This window comes from Sorex fumeus, unplaced genomic scaffold (assembly GCF_029834395.1).
Source record: "Sorex fumeus unplaced genomic scaffold, SorFum_2.1 ptg000115l, whole genome shotgun sequence".
NCBI classification, from domain to species: domain Eukaryota; kingdom Metazoa; phylum Chordata; class Mammalia; order Eulipotyphla; family Soricidae; genus Sorex; species Sorex fumeus.
In genome coordinates this window covers 19,043,348-19,056,903 of record NW_026606172.1, presented here as the reverse complement: position 1 = coordinate 19,056,903, position 13,556 = coordinate 19,043,348, and positions in this window count along the sequence as shown.

Sequence of the window (13,556 nt, the reverse complement as noted above, 5' to 3'; positions counted from 1 at the left end):
ATACTATGTTCATGCATATATTCCACAGAACTGAGAATAATTGAGTTGCACTACATTCCCATCTTTTAAACTATCACTGATAAGTCTGGTCCCATGGATTTATGATATAATGTATCATCCAATTCATAAACTGACTGCCTCAAGCAAACCAGAATATAATTGCTATATATTTATAAGAAAACAGATGTTCTAACACTGACAGTTTACCGGTCATAAAAAAAAATGTTTTTCCAGCTCCACAGCATGGTTAAATTACATCTGAAAATTGAGATCTGTAAATTTATAAATTAATCTTTTAAATAATATGTTATAAAGTATTGCAGTTTTGGTTTTGCTTTTTTGGGGGGGTTACACTGGTGATGTTCATGTCTAAATCATGTTTAATTCATAATTACACCTGGTGATGCTCCAAAGAACTTATGGGATGTCAACAACCAAACCTGGGTCTGCCGCCTGCAAAGCAAGCATGCTACCCACTGTTTCATCTCTCCAACCCCAAAATATTACAGATTTTTCTTCTATTTTATAAGGATGCATCTTAACAATTATATTTGGTGGTTATAATAAACCTACTTGTTTAGACTGTTTTTCCTATTTTAGTAAAATTAAAAATTATTTGTATGAGTCTAATTTCATATATTTTGTACTTCTAAGTAATAACCAGTGTCTTTCAGTATTTGTTCAAAAGAATCTCACTTATGGCAAGGACTAAACTGAGTCATAAAAAATGAAATTAATCATAAAACTAAACTTCATGTATTTCTTATGTTAGTTACAAAGGACTAGATTATATTATAGTAGTTATCAAATTCTGAAATTTCAATGACTTATGACATCAAAGTATTTATTTATAAAGTACTTAGAAAATTTCATTTCACTCAGTTTCACTTTGGTGTATAGCTTCTTCTCAGCAATAATGGTAATCCAGACTATTTCTACCTTGAACACACCAGGTCCTCAAGGCTCTTCAAAAAAAAATTCTAATGACTTATTTCATTTTCAACTGGTCAGGACTACTTACACAATGTATACTTACCTTCTAGAATCTGGTAGAGAAAGAGGAAATCTCATTTTTGTACTTAAGAAAGTAAAATTAAATTTAGTGAACAGAATTGAATCTTTCAGCAGGACATACATGGGAGACTTCAAACCAAACAAGTGACTATTACTATAATTTATCTATTTAAATAAGTGATACAGTAATATCTCCAATGTTATATTCACTGCCCTCTAACTCTGCATGATAATATTAGCACAAAATATGAAAAGTAACATATGTGTCTTGCAGAGCTTTGCACAGATGTCTTTAGGAACCAGTTCTGAGAGCAAGAAAAAAAGAATTCCTCATTATAAATCCTCATTTATTAGAAAACAATCAACAAATCCTTGTTTATTTAGAATAAACTATTTTTTCTAAATAAAATACTAAAAATTTCTCTCACTAGTAGAGAAAGGCATAAAGCTTATCACAGTCTTCTGGGGGGGGAATGCAAATAGCTGTACATGCAAATAGTACCTTCGATATCTTTTTTTGGATTTAAACATTTTAGTGACAATATTTGTCTATTATAAACCTTTGTCTGAAGGAAAGAGAAAGCACTTTTAAATCTAAGATCTGCTATACTAAGTACATTCAGTGAAAATGATAGAGGAACATATGCGATGAAAGTACTGAATAGCTCAAATATATGCTTATTTAAGAAATTTTTGGGTAATTACTTACCTGGAAAGATAACTACTTTTCATATACTTAGTAGTAATGTGAATTATTATTAAGAGTGATAATTAAAAGAATCAATTTACCATTTATCCTAAGAGATTGTGAACTAAACATCTCTGGAGGTCTAATTTTAGAATTTTCTCTGATATGTATAATGTAATACAGGCAAGCCACTTAAGTTTTTTTCTAGCTTAACAATGTCCCTGTCACTGTAACTGTCACTGTACTCCCTTTGTTCATCGATTTGCTCTAGCGGGCCCAGTAACATTGTGAGACTTGTTACTGTGTTTGGCATATCAAGTACCTCACGGGTAGCTTGCCAGGCTTTGCCATGCGGGCAAGATACTTTCAGTAGCTTGCCAGGCTCTCCCAGAGTGGCAGAGGAATAGAACCCAGGTCGACCGTGTCAGCCGAGTACAAGGCAAATGACCTACCAGCTGTGCTATCGCTCCAACCCAACAACGTCCCTATTAATGAAAATCATATCTCTTTCCGCACAATGGTTTAGAAAAAGATTGCATCTTGCAGATTTGAACTGATGAGGCAAAAACTTGAATTTAAAGTTAGCTTTCTTCTTAAATTCTTTTTTCCTTTATTCTAAGGATGGTGTCATTGACAATTTAAACAATTATAAATGCATGTACTCCACAGCTTAAAAAAAAGCAGCCCTCAGGCAGTTCTTTTCACATTAGCAAAGGTTTGGCCAGAAGAGCAAGTGCTCAAGGCAAAGATGATGATGTATATATTCAGGTGATGTAAAGAAGGTTACTATAGTTGGATTTAATTTGTTAAAATCAACAGTTCTTTGGTTCTCGGAAATATAAATAAGTAATGACCCAAATAGAAGTATTAGAAAAAAATTTTTAAAGAATTAAGTTTTGGCATGAGTTATAGAATAGTTGGTCCCCGTTGAATCCAGAAGGAAATAGTTGGTCCCTGTTGAATCCAGAAAGAAGGAATCATTCTGTCTTCCATGAGGTTGCTGTGCATTCAACCTTGGAAATGTCACAGCATTTGACTGCACTAACTCACTTCTCCAGCTATTCATATCATGAATTGCTGTCACCTAATACAACTAGTACCACTATTAGGAGAAGATATTGGTAAAAAGTGCATGTGTGAATATACAGGAATTTATGCAAATATTATTATTTTGTGTTACTATAGAGATGTTATTGGACCCGCTGGAGCAAATCGATGAACAACGGGAGGACAGTGCTACAGAGTTACAGTGCTACTATGGCTCCAACAATTTTTTTATAGAAAAGGTAAATTTATCATAAGATGATTTGACTAAACAGTAATTCCATGTTGCATTAAATACTGTAAGCTAAGAAATAATAAGCTGAAGGCCTCAAAAGAAAGTTAAAAATATAAAAAGGAGAATTTTTGTAAAAGATCACGAAAATTCAAATATATACTTTAAATAAGGACAAAAGATTGCCCAGTGACATTATAACAAACATTTAATCTACTGCCATCTAGTGGCAATTTAATTTATATTTATTAATTGCTGACTGAAGCAAGTAAAAGCAGAAGTTGAAACCAAATATTAGACCAATTTCAGACTCCAAGAGACCCAAGTGATTATCTTTCCCAGAGCTTCCCAGACTCATGGTTTCTGAAGTGATTACAAAGGCCTCTTGATCTCATCAGAGTCAGGAGTGGGAATCACAGTTCCCACCTCTAATCTACACAAAGTAGTTGCGTTTTATTTATTCTACATTTTGGCCATATGATTGATTTCATTTAAACAAAGGATTCCACTTCTTCACTGTATCACCAGCATCCCATTATTCATCGATTTACTAGAGCAGGCGCCAGGAACATCTCCATTCTTCCCAGCCCTGAGATTTTAGTAGCCTCTTCTTACTCATCTTTTCCCAAAGATTGGAGGCTCTTTCAGGATCAGGGGAATGATACCTGTAGTCGTTACTGGTTTTGGCATAGCGAATATGCCACAGGTAGCTTTCCAGGCTCTGCCCATGCAGGAGGGATACTCTTGGTAGCTTGCCGGACTCTCCGAGAGGTATATATTTATATATTTCTCTCTATTATTTGTTGCCTACTGTCTGAACCCCACCAAATATGGTGTGGCAATTATGGAAAATGAGTAGAAAGTGTTTTATAATGTGTCCAGAAAGCGGCCTGGAGCGTGGCGGTGGTTAGGTGCTGGAGGTCGGCTGCCAGGACTTAAAAGTGAAAAATTGTGGTGAGATAGTTTCCCTCGTCTCACACAAACTTTGCTTATTCAAAACATGCTTAGGGAATTTCAGTACAGTAACCTCCGAGGGCTGAGGCGATAGCACAGTGGATAGGGCGTTTGCTTTGCATGTAGCCACCAACATGGCCAAACCCAAATTCAGTTCTTCTGTCCCTCTCAGAGATCCCGACAAGCTACCGAGAGTATCTTGTCCCCCCCCCCCCCCCCGGCAAAACCTGGCAAGCTACTAGTGACGTATTTTATATGCCAAACACAGTAACAAGTCTCACAATGTTACTGGGCCCGCTCGAGCAATCTATGAACAATGGGAGGACAGTAACAGTGACAGTGACTCTCCAAGGCCAGTGCTTCTATTGAATAGCAGAAAGAGTTATCAGACACCCCTTATTTAATATCTTTAAAATGTATTTAGAAATTGACTTTATGTGAGACAGCATAGGATGAAAGCATTTTCATCATAGTCTTATTGGTTTAAGTAAGATAAAAGCTCCTATGGTAAAAACCATTACCAAGTCTCTAACTAAAGACCCCAACTGCTACTCATTGAAAGCAATAATTAGTATTCGTTCCTTTTCTAACCTCCTTTTTTGAGGTTAGAATCTATTCCAATGCCTTGGGGGAGGCTGTGGGGAAAAACCTTGGGTAAACCTCCTTTCTATCCCACACTCCTTCAGGCTGAAACAATTTACACAAGTCAATGAATCTCCTATGCACATTTCTCCTTGTGAGACAAACCTAGTTTACCTGAGAAAAATTCCAGGCAGACATGGGGAAATGTATAGATGACACCAAAGGCCAAGACAGAGTGGAACTTTTTTTTTTCCTCATCAATCTCATCGTGAAAATTTATTCAAGAATCTCCTGCATTTCAATTTAAAATAGATGATTTCCCTGATCTTTATTTTTAAACAGTTTGACTCTACATTTTCTTTGAGTCATTAGACACTTGAGCACAGAGAGAATCTCAAAATAAATCAGTGGAAATAAGATTAAGGCTGTAAATTGTTGTTATATCAAATACTATATCACTTAGAGATACTCTAAAACTTTCACATAATCATGATGAAAGAGTGCCTTGTGAGGGTTATTTCCTGTCCTTTCCTTCAGATTTATTTTTTGATAAAAGACATCACAAATCATGTAATGAAACAATCACTTAAACGGGTATTTTATTGTATGATAAAACAAAAGACTATCTACCTCACAGAGCACAAAGTTACTTTACTTGTCAGTGTTTCTCTAGGTCTCCTGACTTATCTTGTGAAGCAAAAGAAGGGACAAGGCTGTTACTCTTTAACTTGTTTGTCTATTTATGATGACTGAAAGTTGGGCATTTTTGAGTGCTGTTAAGAGTTGTTCAAAAGAAAGTTGATAGTAAGGATAAAGAAGGATCTTAAGAAAAAACAGTTCTTGGAGAATTATGAGAAAATTATCAGAATGCCTGGGGGAGAAAGTGGAATATAGGACATCCATACCGGTTGGAGCATTTTTCTCACAAGCATTTCAAATGGATTTGCCACAAAACGAATCTTTCTATCAAATAATACTGAAGTATTCATATTTACTTCTGCAGTTATCCCTTATTATCTCATTAAAATTTGTCATTTGAAAACCAAGGGTATATTATTTCTATACTTAAAAAGTAACTCTTCCTTCGTTTCTGATTTAAATGTACATCCTCATCTAATATCATATAATATTACGTTTCTCTTAGGATTGAAAGAAAAATATAAACTGTTTATAGACAGAATCTTTACTAATATTTAAAAGATGTCTAAATTCCAAAATAGTTTATGTAACCATGGTTACTTTTTTAATGGAGTTAGAAATTTAAGGTAGGTGTAGAAAGAAGTTAAAAATACCTCCTTAACTATTTAAGGAGAGATTATAACTTTCTTCTACACCTACTTTAAAATTTTCAAATTACTGACAGATAATATATTACTTTCATAGAATTTTTTAAAGCAAAAACTTTTTAAAAAAGTTGTTACAATACTGAATCTATTACAAACTGAACTTGAACAAGTCAAATATTGTTTTGTTTTCATATTTTCTATGCACATTTGGAAAGTAAGGAACTTAACATAGATTATTTTAAGTTTCTTTCAAACTCTAAATGGGCCTGCATGTATAATACAATTATATTCTCATTCTATTATATTGTTTTAAATATAAATAGTCATTTACACAGTCATTTTAATAATTTTAGACCTATAAAATATCATTAAAATTTTAAATGTTTTTCATAAATAGTCAAATAAAAAAAGACATTCATTTTTGAGCTATCATTTTAGATGCTTCGTGATTAATTTTTTAAAAGCTAAATTACACATGTTGGTAGAAAATAAGAATAACTTTTGCTTATCAAAGAGGAAACTTTTTAAAGACAAATGGAGTAAGTTTACCATATACACTGATCTGAAGGACAGAATACTGGTTAATATCAATTGATAAGATTTTTATTTGATAAGTTGCTTTTTATTAGACTGTAAAATAAAACTCAAGGACATCTGTACCACCAACTACAAGAAAACATAAAATATTAGGCATGCCATTGAGTGAGAAGAAATAAGGTTCCAGTAGAAACCAACAAAATTAAGTTAGCCTACATTGAACAACAGGAGGACAGTGCAGGGCCGTACAGTACATTATGAAGAAATCTTATTTTTTTAAGTATGGGTTTTAAATAGTCTCCATTTTGGCAAAGAAATTTGTTTAATAATAAAATACCCTAAATATATGTTAACAAATATATTATTATCTCTAAAGGAACAACCTTTATGAAAGTATGGGACATGTCTATTTGCTTTACTGCTGTGCTTACAGCAGTGATTGACACATAGTGTTTATTAGCATTTGTTGAATGAATTAACATCTGGGACTTCTTGCTATTAGTGTAAACTGGAAGACTAATATAATCTGATGTTCAAATGTGAGGGTTTAATTCAGCAATTATTCATTGCATGTCTAACACATGTCAACAGAATCATCTATCACCACCACAACCATATTTCCAAAACTCAATTGGCAAGATGTGCAAATTACAAATAATCTTATGAAGACTATAGATGAAAATATCTATATTTAGAAATATAATTTCACTGCTAAATTCAGAAATTAACTATTCCAATTTTTTTTATTGAAGGTGGTCCCAAGCAGTGTTCAGGAGACCCAGGGGCCCCACTAGTAATCAAAACCAATCCAGTCAGTAAATCAATGCAAAGACCTGAGGATGTGTTGTCACTTGGGCCCTGGAGTGTCAGGGATTACCCAACTATATCAGCAATACAAGGGGCCACTAGAGCCTCACCAGATGATGACTGAGGCCTTGAGGGTTGCAAAGTGTTGCTGGGAATTGAGCTCTGATCAGGTACATTCTAAGAAGGAGCCCAATGGCTTTACTCCCTTCCTAGAATGGAAAATATAATTTCTAATCTAAAATGGGTGATTATTGAAAATGATGAAAAGTCATTTCAGTAAGTATCCTGGGATAGTAGGCATCATTTGTAAATTTCACTGGGGAAATAAGGAACATATTCTCTTTACAAGACACCAGTGTGGAATTCTATATCTAGTAAACAGCATTTCTATATTGGTAAAATCCAATTGGCCTTAGAAAAATTTATTACCAAATAACAAATTTATGAATAAATAATTTTTAAATAAATTTTATTTTATTCACTTATTGTTGGGTTCTGAGGCCAGACCCAGCAGTGTTCAAGGATAGTCGTTGGCCTTGTTCTCATGAACAACCCCTGTCAATAACTATAAGACCTTATTCAGGGCTGGGGATTTGAACCAGAGTTGGCAGAATGCAAGGCAAGTACATGCATCATTTCTCCAGCCCCCAAAAGTCATTTTAATAAAAATTCAAAAATTTTTCATCTGAAGCTAAGAAGATAATGAAAAATTTTATATATATTTCAGAATGAATAGCTTTGAAGAATATAAAAACTGGATAGATTATAATGCACAAAGATATAATACGTAAAAGCTATTTTTGGTGATGTTTAAAAGGATGTTAACTAAATATCATTTAGGGAAAGAGGGAGAAGAGATTGCTAAAGACAACAGTAGTATAAGATCACCAAAAATGGAGCGATAGCACAGCGGTAGGGCGTTTGCCTTACACGCGGCCAACATGGCCTACCCGAGTTCGATTCCTCCGCCCCTCTCGGAGAGCCCGGCAAGCTACCGAGAGTATTCGATATGCCAGACACAGTAACAACAAAGTCTCCAATGGAGACATTACTGGGCCCACTCGAGCAAATCGATGATCAACGGGAGGGCCTTTACCTTTAAATCGCATAACTATTACCCCGTTGTTCATCGATTTGCTCAAGCGGGGGCCAATAACATCTCCATTCATTGTTTATATATACAGTTTAATAACTACACCTAAAGCATATCAAGACAAAGTTCATTTATTCATCATCCTCTTTATTAACACCATGAAAATCATGACTAGAATTTAAAGGAAGAGTTAACAAACATAATAGATGAGCGAAAACTGTAAAATATTACAGAATTGACATAAGAGATTTCAAATACAAGGCTGTATATAGAACATTATAGCTTCCTTCACCTAAAAGATACTTGACAATTTTCTGCATCTAAAAATTTTCATGTTTTTGAACATTGCTGTACGCCAATAATTGTAAATCTTTTCTAATTTTCCTCATTTCACAAATATGGCAAGTGCTCTAAGAGAAAGAAGTGTACCATGCTCTTCGCCAAAACAAAAAAGTATAACTTTAGTTCCAGTCATTCACAGGTTAGGGAAGCAACCTAGTATATTCTCAATTTCTCAATTCTCAACCTATTATATTCTCAATTTCCTTAAATCAGTCTATAGGTGGAGATTTCGATTTGAAATGAAAATAAAAGTAATCATATTCCTTGTACTATGTAACATATACTACTAAAAGTTTGTCTACACAGAGGGTGACATTTAATTAAAATCATATTGTTTTAACATTTACACATACACATGAATAGGCTTTACAAAACTTAAAGGAGAAAAAGAAAATCTAATACTGTCTCCAGATGCTTTTATTTATTTTTTCCTGATGCACTTTTTGAATTTTTTTTTATTAAGTTACTGTGAGATACAGTTACAAAGCTTTTGTGATCAGGTTTCAGTCATACAATGTTCCAACATCCATCCCTCCACCACCACTAATATCTGCAGTATCCCTCCTGCAGCTACCATGCAGCCCATCTCTACTCTATAGCAGGAAGTTTCTCTCTCTCTGTTCTCTCTCTCAGTCTCTCTCTTCTCTCCCTCTTTCTCTCTTGCTCTCATTCTCTCTTCTCTTTCTCTCCCATTCTCTCTCTCTTCTCCACCCACCCCCCTCTCTGGGCATTATGGTTTTCAATATAGATACTGAGTGACCATCACGTTGGTCCTTTACCCACTTTCAGCAGACATCTTGAGTGATTCCTTCTAACCATCCAAGACAAGGCTGCCCACCTGACCACTTCTAGTCAATATAGTGCTGGAATTACTTGCCATAGAAGTTAGGCAAGAAAAAGATATCAAGGAAGAAGTCAAGCTATCACTATTTACAGATAACATGATGTTATAATTAGAAAATTAATTATAACTCAAGACTCTGCACAGAAACTCCTTGAAACAACAGGTCTGTGTAGTAAAGTGGCAGGTTACAAAATCAATACCCAAAAGTCCATGGCTTTACTCTATACAAATAATGAAAGAGATATTTTTTAAAAATCCCATTGACAACTGTGCTTCAGAAAATCAAGTACCTTGGAATCAGCTTAACTGAAAAGGACCTGTACAAAGAAAACTACAAAACACTACTTCAGGAAATAAAAGAAGACACTGGGAAATAAAGATGAATCTCCTGCTCATGTATCAGAAAGATTAACATTGTCAAAATGGCAATACTTCCCAAAGCATTGTACAGATTCAATGTGGTCCCTATCAGGATATCCATGATATTTTTTAAAAAAAATAAACAAAACACTCCTGAAAATCATATGGAAAACTAAACCCCATGAATAGCTGAAGCAATTCTTGGGGAAAATAAGATGGGAGACATCACCTCCCCCAACTTCAAACTGTACTACAAAACAATAGTAATTAAAATAGCATGGTATTAGAATAGATACCCACAGACCGGGCTGGAGCAATAGCACAGTGGGTATGGCGTTTGTCTTGCACGCAGCCAACATGGCCGACTCAAGTTCGATTCCTCCACCCCTCTCGGAGAGCCGGCAAGCTACCAAGAGTATCTTACCCACAGGGCAGAGCCTGGCAAGCTACCCGTGATGTATTCGATATGCCAAACACAATAACAACAAAAGTCTCCAATGGAGACATTACTGGGCCCACTCGAGCAAATCGATGAACAACGGGAGGACAGTGACAGTGACAGTGACCCACAGACCAATAGAACAGAGTTGAATATACTAACACATTCCCTCAAATATATGATCACTTAATATTTGACAAAAGAGCAAGAAATGTGAAATCCAGATACTTTTGATCCAGGCAAATATTCTTCTAGATAATTCTTACAAATATGCTAATTTATATGAAAAGTAAGTTCTACAGAAGTTACAAAGAGCTCAAATTCAGATGTTCATATCTGAATCTACTGCTTTTTTTCTGAGCATAAATGAATTACTATAGAAATGTCCAGGTATATCAAGAATCTCATTCATGAACCATAAACCGTTTGGATTGTGGGTTAAGCATCTCAAAATCATGCTAATAAATTTTAGAGTATCAAGACTTGAATTATTAACATTATTCAAAATCTCTGAAAATATCAAAATAGGGGATTTTATAAAATTTCCCATATATCTTAGGACATTTGCTTCTTTCTTATACATTAAGCTAGTTGGGATTGGATTAATGTATTAAATATTAGAGGTTGTCCATGGTTATACAAATTTTATTAAAATTTCATTAAAATGTATGATTTAAAAATAATCCAATATGAAAATCGAACTTAATTGTCCATTATAACTGTGAGTTGCTAACTTTTTAGATAAAAAAACTGAGGAGTTGGAGTAGAATAAGCAAAAGAACAGCCCAACTCCACAACTGAATCTTATCAAGCTGCCAAGTGACCAAACTGTTCCAGCGCATTAGCTCCTGGAGCACAAGACCACATATGACACCTCAAAATTTCATTGTTCTTTCAGTGCAGTAGGAGCATAGCAAATCTTATGGGAAAGTTGTCTGGAAGCTCACTAAGATCAATGAGAAAAAACAATAAGACAGGATGTTCAATTAGTACCAACCAGCCCAGTCAATCCTCAGATAGTGACTTTAGTGGCACCGTTGTGAGATGTAACAACTATCACAAATTTACTTTTATTGATCTTTTTTTATAAGTCCATATGACTTTGTGTTATAGCAAGCAAGAAGAAGTAAACTTTCTTGTGCCTGCTAAGTGGTAGACTTGGGCGGGGGGTAGGAAACTGGGGACATTGGTGGAAGGAAGTACACGCTGGTGATGGGATTGGCATTGAAACACTAAATACCTAAAACAACTGATCGTGATGTATAAAATGTTAAAATGTATAAGCAAAAGTATTTACAGGATCCTGAACCCTATATTAGTACTTATTTCTTTTGAACATGCAAATTCATAACCCCAACACCTGCATTTTGAAGAATCCATGAATTTATACCTTAAATATCACTAATATATGCAGAAAATGCACAGAATTTTCATAGTCATAAACTAGGTGCATGAATATATGAAGAAACTAAGATACAGAGAAGTGACATCACTTGTTCAATGAAGTTACTAGTAAATAATTAAGTCTAATTTAATCTTAATTTTTTATTTGAAGATTTCTTACTCTGGCATTTGGCCAGAATTCCATGTTCCTTACTATTTCCATGTGGTCAAAAATGTTAAGTGATCATTAATAAATAGTGAAGATTTTCCTCATTCTAAACTTGGGTTTTTATTTTGTATATAAAGAATTTAAAATAAGCACATTATATAATTTATCGAGTATATGATTGTTAACAGACTTAGAAGCCAATGAGAGAAATTGCTACAACAACCTTTATTTTTAGAGCCCACAAATAGAAAAGTGCTAGTAATATGAAAGCAAAGAAAGTCGGTAAGGAAATGATCAAGTTCCTACTGTATAGAAAGATAATGTAGGGAACAGGTAAAATTAAAGTGTCACACTAAAAAACTGTTAATAAGTCTCCACACCACAGGAACAGGACTACTGTTTTCAGAGTAAAGAGATTATCTTCTATTTTCTATCTTTATGATACTTTCCAAGAAGCATGATCTAAAGTTGTAGGTATCAGTATTATAGAAAAAACATGAATAAAGGGACCAAAACTCAAATTAGAATCATGGGTCTTCAGGCTATTTTTAAGCACTTATGATATGAAGTCAACATAAATTTAAAGTAACAAGGCAAAATACTTTGTGATAAATATACACACATATATGTATATATACATATATACAAGCTTAAATATACAAATATATATGTGTATATATTTGTAACAGTAACAATAACAGGTTTCATTCTCCTGACCCTGAAAGAGCCTCCAATACAGCACCATTAGGAAGGACAAGTAAGGAGAGGCTGCTAAAATCTCAGGCATGGGACAAATGGAAACATTTATTACTGGAATCTGCTCAAGCAAATCTATGAACAATGGGATGACAGTGATACAGTGATATATATACATATACATATATATATACATACATATAGGTAAAAGGTAAAGGCCCTCCCGTTGATCGTCGATTTGCTCGAGCGGGCCCAGTAACGTCTCCATTGGAGACTTTGTTGTTACTGTGTCTGGCATATCGAATACTCTCGGTAGCTTGCCGGGCTCTCCGAGAGGGGCGGTAGCACAGCGGTAGGGCGTTCACCTTACAAGCGGCCAACATGGCCAACCCGAGTTCGATTCCTCCACCCCTCTCGGAGAGCCCGGCAAGCTACCGAGAGTATTCGATATGCCAAACACAGTAACAACAAAGTCTCCAATGGAGACGTTACTGGGCCCGCTCGAGCAAATCGACGATCAACGGGAGGGCCTTTACCTTTACCTTTTACATATAGGTAGAGATATATAGTGTTTCCAAATAAGCATTAATAATGATGTTGATGCTAGTATTGAAGAGGCTAAAATTCTTATGTGCTTAATGTCTAATATTTGGTAAATGCACACCATGTTTGAGAAGGAAATAAGTTTTTCATAAAAAGATAGGAAGAAATGGTTTAATCTAGAAGAAACTATCAACAGTTTTGTTTTTCCCCTTTGCCTTCACATTAAACTGATAATCTTAAATTTATTAATGATATTTCTTCAGCTTGATTATTATAAAAAAACTGTGGCATGAGCATTTGTACAGTGGATGGGGCATTTGCCTTGCATGCAGCCATTGGGTCTCAGTTTTACATATGGTTTCCCAAGCCCCTCCAAGAGTGATCCCTGAACACAAAGCCAGAAGTAAACCCTGAGCACCACTAGGTGTGACACCAAACAAACAAAAACTAGAAAATCTAGCATAAGGAAGACCATGAGTTTATTAGTACATGGTAGTAGCTGCAAGATTTTCCTTTTTAGCTTCACATGAATTACAAGAGAAT